Raw genomic sequence first — 9,881 nt, 5'->3', positions numbered from 1 at the left:
CAGCATAGAGATGCTAAAGCAAATGGAAGAAATGAGGAGATAACAACACTGAATACAAAATTTCAAAGAGCAGTTCCAGAAGACAAAGTCAAACATTATATATATATAAAAAATGTGCAAAGACCTAGATTTGGAAAGCCAAAGGGAAGAACATGTTTAACATTTCTCAGTCTAAAGAACTGAAGAAAATATTCAAGCCTTGACTTGCAATCTGAAGGGTTCTATGGACAAAATACAAAATGATGCTGAAGCCATCTAAACAAGATGGAAAGAATACACAGAGTCACTATACCAAAAAGAAATGGTCAATGTTCAACCATTTCAAGGGGTAGCATATACTCAAGAGCCAATGATACTGAAGAAAGAAGCCCAAGCTGCACTGAAGACTTTGGCAAAGAACAAGGCTCTAGGAATTGATGGAATACAAATTGAAATCATGCAATGAACTGGTGCAGCACTGGAGATACTCACTCATCTATGTCAAGACTATTGGAAGACACTTGGTCAATTGATTGGAAGAGATTCATATTCCAAAGGGAGGTGACCCAACGAATGCAGAAATCATTGGACAATATAATTACTATAGCATTCAAATAAAGTTTTGCTAATGATAATTCTAAACCTGCTGAAACAATACATTGACACTACAGAGAATTGACAGGTTCAAGTAGGATTTGGATGAGGATGTGCAATGAGAGTTATCATTACTGACATCAGATGGATCTAGACTGAAAGCAGAGAATACCAGAAAATGTTTACCTGTGCCTTATTTACTATCCAAAGGTTTTCAATTGTGTGGATCTTGAAAAGCTATGGACAATATTGCAGAGAATGAGTATTCTGGAACACTATTGTGTTCATGAGAAACCTAAACATAGACCAAGAAGCAGTTATTCTAATAGAACAAGGGAACAATGAATGGTTTAAAATGAGGGAAAGTGTATGCTAGGGTTGTAGTCTTTCACCATACTTACTCAATCTGCATGCTAAACACATAATCTGGAAAGCTGGAGTATATGAAGAAGAATGTGGCATCAGGATTGGTGGATGACTCATCAACAACCTGTAATATACAGATAATAAAACTTTGTTTGCTGAAAGTGAAGAAGATTTAAAATACCGATGAAGATCAATATCCACAGCCTTCAGTATGGATTACACCTCAGTGTAAAGAAAACAAAAATCTTCACAACTAGACCAATAAATAACAAGATAAATGGAGAAAAGTTTGAAGTTGTCAAGAATTTGATTTTGCTAGATCAACAATCAATACTCATGGAAGCAGCAGTCAAGAATCAAATGACATATTGGATTGGGCAAACGTGCTACACAAGACCTCTTTAAAATGTTCAAGAACAAAGATGTCCTTTTGAGGACCAAGGTGCACTTGACCCAAGTCATGGTATTTTCAGTAAACTCATATGCATATTAATAAGGAAGACTTTAGAAGAATTGAAGCATTTGAGTTATGGTGTTGGAGGAGAATATTAAAAGGACCAAGGACTTCTAGAAGAACAAACAAATCTCTGTTCTAAGAAATACATACTGTAGCCAGTATGCTCCTTAGAAGTCAGAATGGGCACACTTTGTCTTTCATACTTCAGACATATTAGCATGAGGGACCATTCTCTGGAGAAGGACATCATACTTTGTAAAGTGGAGGGTAAGAGATAAAGAGGAAGACCCCCAACAAGATGGATTGGCACATTGGAGTTCCAGTGTAGCAATGATTGTGAGGTTGGTGCTGAACCAGCAGTGCTATTGTATCTTCTGCTGCTTTTCTTTCATTATATTTGCCAATGGTATGTTGATTTTATTAACCCTTTCAAAGAACCAACTTCTTATCTTGTTGATTCTTTCTGTTTTCTTTTTTCTACTTACTTCTGCTCTAACGATTAATAACTATTAATATTTCTTTTCAGGTGGCAGTAGGCTTACTTTAGTGCTCTTTTTCTAATTGTTGGAGATATTGGATTCAGGTGCTGGCTTTCGTTCTTTTTTTTTTTTCTTTTTGGATGTGTGTGCTTTTGCTATAAATTGACTTCTGAGCACTGTTTTTGCTGTCACATACCATTATTTATTTCAGATGTTCATGGTATTACTTCTAAGGTGCAGTTATTTTTTTTCTCCATGTGAAGAAGAAAGAAGAGTGGTAAGAACTGAAGAGGTTTGGGAGTCATTTAGGCCAATGGACTAATGGAACATGTGACCATCAGTCTCCATGACTCTGAGAACTACAAGAACTAGATGGTGCCTGCTTACCACTATCAACTGCTCTGAATGGGATCACATTAGCAAGTACAGATAGAGTGGCAGAATATGTAGAATTTTTTCAAAATTATTTTAAACACAGTACCAGGCTTACTGGTCAGAAAGAGACTGAAGGAACCTGAGACTATGGTCCTTGTTACCCTTCAGGACTGGAAAGAAAATTACCCTTGTGGCCAATTTTCAACCCAATAGTAGATAGATATATAGGGAGGACAGTAACACTAGTAAGATATTTTCTGTATGAAATATCTTACCAGTCAACATAAAAAAGGCAGCATTTGCCTAAGGACAAATTTGAGAAGTGATGGGTAGGTGGGTGACGTGAAAATCAGAACCATAGGAAGAAGTGGGATTACTGTTGTTACATGAAGATGGTTGCAGTAACTGAGATGAAACAAAGTTCATGATTTGTTGAATGTAAAACTGATTATCTTGTCTACAAACCTTCACAGAATTCACAGTAAAAAATTTAAAAAATGGGAAGACAAAAATAAAATAGTCAAGAAAGAAATATAAAGACACAATAAACAAAACTAAGGAGAAGAATCGAAAAGAGAAAGAGATTAGTAGAGAAAAACAGTAAGAGAAAAAAAGAAGATATGAGAATGAGTTAAACAAGAAAGGAAAGCAAAAATGAAAGAGGCAAATAGAAAAAAGAAAGAGTAAAGAACAAGGAGGGAAGAAAAAAAAAATGTAAAAAAAGAAAGGAGAAAATTGGCACAGGGCAGGACCCAAAGAGGAGGAAAATGTTGGGAGGCAGGAAATCTGGTATGAAATATTATCCTCTGACAGACAAGAAGCTCATGGTCTCGGAGCTGGGGGTAAAAGGGTGAAATGGTCAGTTCTAGATGCAGCTTCTGCAGGTCTATAAGGTGTCTGGGATCAGGTCACCTGATTAGAATTAGTTTGTTCTGGCACAGAAGTTGGCTGAGGTCAGAATGCTTGCTACAAGAAGGAATTCTTTCATACCAGAAGGTAGCTAAGGGCAAGGTGGCTAGTTATGAAAAGTGTTCTTGCCCACCCAGGGGTGGCTGGAGATAGGTTGCCTATCTGGTACAGTGTATTATGCTGTTCTGATGAGGTGGAATTGATACACCTCCAGACAGGAGTGGTGTCCTCAGTGCCCTAACTCCAATCTCAGGCACAGCAAAGACTGTGAAGGGTGGGCGGTGTCACTAGCCACAGGATAGGGGCTGGCCATGCTTCTGGTAACTAGGAGGGTGTGAGGAAGAAGGAGAGGATCCCATATTTATGGTTATCAGTCACCAGTGTGGGTACTTATGCTGTCTCAATGGAGTGTTTTTGCAAAAGTTCAAAACGGTCACTCTGTGTCAGACCAGCTGACAATTCATCTCTTCTATTTATCTTCTCTCTTGCTGTTGTTGTTCAACTTCTTCTGCTACTTGGTGTTCAATACACTTCTCTCTCTTTTGCTCTAAGCCTCAGTGTTCCAGGATTATCATCTATATCTGCTTCATTTGGTCTCTTGTGTCCTTTTTGTAGACGGTCTAAGTAGTGTGTCTGCCTAGTTTGTCATCTTCTATACTTATTCTTAGTAGTCTGTATTAGGCCATAGCTTAGACCTTTTAAAATTTGAACCACTTACTAATTTAATAAAAACACTCACAGATTATATTGCTGTCAGAATAATAAATTTATATTTAACAATAACTTTTGATAAAACATCACCTTTAAGTCTTGAATTCATCAAACCAAAGAATGGGATTTTCTTTTCACTAGGATTAGAGAATCTAGACTATATTTAAAATTTTATAGATAAACTTTTATATTAGGCCTGCAAATTATCAGAATGAGTTTCATTAGTAATAGTGCAAATAATACTGTAATCCACAGCTGTAAGTTGTGGATGACCCTTTCACTTTGTGAGCACTACAATGGGAAGAGATGATGCTATTATTTCTTACATTAGGGCATTATTCTATTATCTCTGAAATATTTGTAAAGGTCTTCTCTAGGTATGTCTATCTTAGTAGTTAGGGACTGAATGAACAAGTTAGAAGCACACACACACACACACACACACACACACACACACACACACACAAATCACTCATGAAAGTAAGCCAACAAGTTGAATCCTTGGTCTAAGAGTGGCCCAAGCGCAATCAGAAAGATTTAGGCATCAGGATGTTAAGGCCTGGTGTGAATCAGATTGATGCTTTAATTTAAAAGGACAAAGTATGCCAAAGGACAATATACTGTATTACATATGCATGACAGTTAAAATATATTTGTAGGGAGAAAGATGTGAGGAAGGAGGGCATTTCTAGTCATCAGAAGAAAACTAATAAATATTGTTAAGGACACAACAGTGTGCCCAATAGCTTTTTTTTTGGGGGGGGGGACACACCACTTTGTAGCTTTTCTTCTTTCCAGGGAGTCTGCTTATTTTCTCTTAATGCCAATGGTGATATGGCCACACTTTTTCTTCTATCTCTAGTTCATAGAATTAAGCATATTTTACAAAAAAGAAAAAAAAAAATACATTTCAACAGTGGTATTCTAGTGTAATTTCAACTAAAGAATGTGTTAAAAAAGCAAAAACAACTTTAGAGGATGTGATCTATTCAAGTGACAGGTAATTCTCTTCCCAGATTTAAAAACGTGTACATCCAAATCCCTGGCTGGTATTGAAGCGGTGACGTGGGATCTACCATTGGCTTGTAAGTACTACACTCATGTTAAAAATAGACTTATTATAGAAGTGGGTAGTGCTGGATCCATACAAGAAGCACTGGACTGAGAAACACAAGGTCTGAAGTTGCAGCCTGCCAACCAATCCATGGTAGAAAGATGGTGCTTTCCTCTTATAAACCCTACACAGGGTCACTATGATTTGGAAAGACACTTAACAACAAAAAAAACCCTATAGAAGTGAGTCTTTAAAAATCAAAGGACAATGTGTTCTTCAGAGGTAGAAGGAAACTGTTACAATAAAAACTGGAAAAATATTTTATTGGAAATGAATACCCAAGTTCCTTGAATTTTAAAAAGCATATTCATCAAGATAATTGGAAGACTTTAAGTTATTTTGTTGCAGTGTTTAATTAATTTTGTCAATGTTTAATTAATCTTGTTATGAAACAGATTTCTACACCCCACCTTTCCAGAGATTTGGAATGGTCCAGAATATGTCACTGAAATATGATTTTTAAGCTTTTACATTCAGGTTATAAATTTTTTACAGTAAAATGAAAACTTAGAGCTGAGTCTTAACTAAGTAGAATTTCTCAATGAAGATTTTTCTTGTGGTTTTTTTTTAGGTCAAATTTGCCCCAAATCTCAAGACTATATCAAATTACTGTGGAGGTGTCAACACTTGGAGAATTAGAAAATAGACTTCATAAAAATTGAATTATAGGATTCCTGACCACCAATTCACAATTTCTTAATCAAAATCAGATCCTTTATTTTACACATAAGTGAAAACTAAACCCCATTGTAATAACTCCTTTGAGATCTGTAGCAGAGCGGAGGTCTTGTGATACTTAGTAAAGAAGGAATATAGCTTAGGGAGGAAGCTGAGTTTCTAGTCAAAGGTTATTAAACATCAGAATTGCTTTTTGAAAGGAATAGTGGTAGTATACACTTGAAAGAGGTCACAACATTTTTACAGTAAAATATTTAGGTTCTATGAAGGAGGCCAGGTGTGGTGTTATAGGATAAGCACTGAACTTCAAGGTCAGTTTGTACCTCAAGGTTGGTGAGTCCAGCTCACCAGCCACTCCTTAGAAAGCCGATACAGAGTCACTATGAGTCAGAACCAACTTAATGGCACTTAACAACAATGACATGAAGACAAATTAGGAAAGAATTTGTGAAGAGGAGAATTAGGAGTCATGGTGGTGCAGTGGTTAAAATGCTTGACTGTAAACCAAAAGTTGGGCAGTTCTAACTCACCAGCTGTTCCATAGCAGAAAGATGTGGCAGTCTGCCTCCACAGTTTATGGTCTTGGAAATCCTATGGGGCAGTTCTATTCTGTCCTACAAAGTCATTAAGAATCGGAATTGACTCCACAGCAGTGGATTTAATTTGGCTTTTGGTATGAAGGAAGTTTTTTGTCTAGGGGAATAAAATACTGAGATTTCTAAAAGATCACACTGTTTTAGGGAATAAAATAATCTCTAAAAGTTAAAAGACTTAACTTTTAATTTTTTATTGATTGGAGAGAATACTTTCATTTTTAGTCTGTCTCATTTTTTTGGTTTTCAGCTCTTTCAAATTATCTTTATGCATTATGTTGAATTATTTCCTCTTGCCCTCTTTTCAGTTTTCTCCAGTTTCTTCATCTATAACTCTCTCTCCACACTCATCTGGATTTTCACCACATTACACCGTTGTATTTCCTTGTTTTTTCTGTGCTTTTATTTAATGATATTTTGTATAATTATATATTTATCTCTATAATTTTCTTTGTTAATCTTTTGATCATTCTGTGACAATTAAAAATTTCTTTTTGCATAAATGTGTACTTTCATTGAAAAAGATAGTGTTTGGAAATTAGTCACAAGAAATAGCAGCTGGGTAAATTATTTTTATTTTTTATTGACATGGGAAATAAAAGTTGGTTCTAAAGTGGTGATGTTTAATAAGTATGTTCTGATATTCCTAGATGCAAAGAGCTTTCCTTTTGATACGGTTCCTGGTTTCATTTCAGTTTATGCTTAATTGGTTCTTGATAGTCTGATATGACAACTGGTGTTGGAACAGGTATCAGAATCCACCAGATTCTACAGCATTTCCACCTTCTTCGGCAGGCACCGATTTCATCCTCAACTACTCTGCAGATGTCTCTTCTGCAGGTGCCAGACAAGTTGAGACAATGGCTTTCAGAAGCACCCACACCACTTCTTACTGTAGAAGAGAGTCAGTGAGGTAATTAGTTGATGAATAGATGGTAAAATCATAAAATCCTAAGTGTGAGAAGTAAAGAGTTTAGATACAAGCATTTCTACAGGGAGCATTTCTAGAAATTGGGCAAAGGATCTACTCAAGTGCACTATCTCTCAGATCTCCTGGTTCTTTCCTGTTTACCCAATAGCTCAAATGGTAGGTAACAAATTCCTCTCTTCTTGTCTTATAAATTTTTGACATGGCTTATTAAGACTTCAAAAAGAACCTGAGTTAATTTCAAAGTGATAATACAAAGAAATGGACAAAATTAGTGCCCTAAATGTATTAATTCCTTTATTACTTTAATCCTTCAGCAAATATTTTTGTGTTTTCTGTTTACTAGTAATAGAAAGTGAAAATGACACAAATCTTTATTATTTACACAGAACTTATGCAGTAAACAAAATATAACCACATACAAATAAACTGATAATTTCAAAAAGTGGTAAATGCTTAGATATTGAAAGACATAATGTGGATATAGCATTTGAACTGAGACCTGAATACTGAGAATGTGATAGACATCAAATCTTTGGTTTGTAGGCATGTAGAAGGGCAGGAATAAGGTCCCTTACTTAGTTTATTTGAAGAACAGAAAGAAGGCCTGTATGGATGTACCATATTGGAAAAGGGATCTCTTGATACAAAATGAGGTAAGGTAGGTAAATAGGACCAATATCATGTATAATTTATAGGCCATATTAAGCTTGAGAATCTTGCAATTACCTTACCTCTGTTCCTATAAGGATCGGATGGTGATTCTTTAAAAGTATTTAGTGTTTTACCTTTTTAAACTTTATTTTCTTCTCTTCATTTAGATAAAGGAGTAAGGTGAAGGTTTCAGGGAAAATGATTTTCTGAGAGTATATTAATTAAAACTTCAATCTTTCAATCTCTTCATATTACAATCAACTCAGAAAGAAGCAGAAGTTACTTTTCTCTTTACATTTAGAATGAACTTACTGACTTCAATGGTCAACAGTCTCTTAGTTATAGAATATCTAAGTCAGAATAAAAATATGTGCATTCTGCCTGCTCCTTTCAATATGTATCTAAAGGGACAAAGAGTATTGGAAAATTAAAAATAAAAGCTACAATCACGAGGATATACATATAGCAATGAAAATATACATGAACTAAAAATGAGATGGTTTGAATAAGAGAAACTTCTAGAAATGAAAAAAAAAAAAAAGATAAAAAAACCCCCAAACAAATGGAAGTTATTTATGTCATATTGACATGGGCAACTGGAGAACAAAAATCTATATTCAAGTTGGCTCATAGTGGCTGTGTATGGTTTTAGAGGAGCAGTTTGTGGGTTTGAATCACCGACTTTGAAATTAGCAGTCCTGTGCTTATCCTACACCAGGAGTGTTGTTGTTGTTAGGTGCCATTGAGTCGGTACCAACCTATAGCGACATTATGCACAGCAGAATGAAACACTGCCTGATCCTGGGCCAACCTCACTATTGTTGCCATGCTTGAGTCCATTGATGCTGCCACTTGTCCCATCCATCTCATTGGGGGTCTTCCTCTTTTTCTCTGACCCTCCACCTTACCAAACATGATATCCTTCTCCAGCGACTGGTCTCTCCTGACAATATGTCCAAAATATGAGAGATGAAGTTTGGCCATCTTGGCCTCCAAGGAGCACTCTGGCTGCACTTCTTCCAAAATGTAGTATTGAGATAAAAATCTAACATTTATCTAATCAAATCCCAGATGAGAGAAGAATCAGAAGAGAGGAAGCAATATGTGAAAAGATTTTCAAGGAGTTATGAAAACATATGAATCCACAGATTTAAGAAAAAATGTATTCCTAATATAATATAAAATAAGTTCACATTAGTGAAATTCTAAAACATTAAAAATGACCATTGGGTGATCAAGAAGAAAAGGACAGACAAATTAGGATGGAGTAATGATTAAGCTAATTATGAAAGCATTTCTCAACAACAAAAATGAAAATCAAAAACAATAGGCCAATATTATCAGATGTTTAGAGAAAATAATTGTCAATATAGAATTGGGTACACAATAATACTAAATTTGAAGTAGGATGGCATTAATAAACATACGGATAAAAATGGAAAATTATTTCCCACCAAAAATCTCTGTGGTAAAGAAAATTCTAAAGAATATATACTGGGAACAAAGACTGAACAGAGTCAAGGTAATGTACCATTAAACTAATGATAATACTATTTAATGTGTGGAGTTTAAAGGAGAACAGAAGTGATCTTCTACCTGTGTTTAGGATTGAAAACATTACAAAAGAAACTGCTCTTGTCCTAATAAAGAGAATAATCTATAGATCATAGCCTTTAAAAAGCCCATTCAGAGAGCTGAGATTTCAAAGAAACTTAGGTAACTAAAATTCAGCGTGATAAGATTCCATTATTAGGTAGGGCCCCATTGATGCTTTCATTACTGGGTTAGCAGCAAGAGGAGGAATCTGCCAATGATGGAGACAGGAAGCAAACTGTAAAACTTTTAACAAATATGTGAAGGCTTTTGTAACTATTAAGAATCACAGGGATTCTGACATAATAATGACATTATATTTGCTCAGAAATTCTTTTTTCATGCATTCTCACCAACAATTTATGAGAAAATTTGGATGGAGGGCAAGAGAACTGTCATGCTGGCTTGGAGATGCTACCGAAATCTGAGACTAGAGGAGAAAAATAGCAAG

The sequence above is a fragment of the Chrysochloris asiatica genome, unplaced genomic scaffold (genome assembly GCF_000296735.1).
Source record: "Chrysochloris asiatica unplaced genomic scaffold, ChrAsi1.0 scaffold00064, whole genome shotgun sequence".
Taxonomy (NCBI): domain Eukaryota; kingdom Metazoa; phylum Chordata; class Mammalia; order Afrosoricida; family Chrysochloridae; genus Chrysochloris; species Chrysochloris asiatica.
This window is presented reverse-complemented; position numbering follows the sequence as displayed.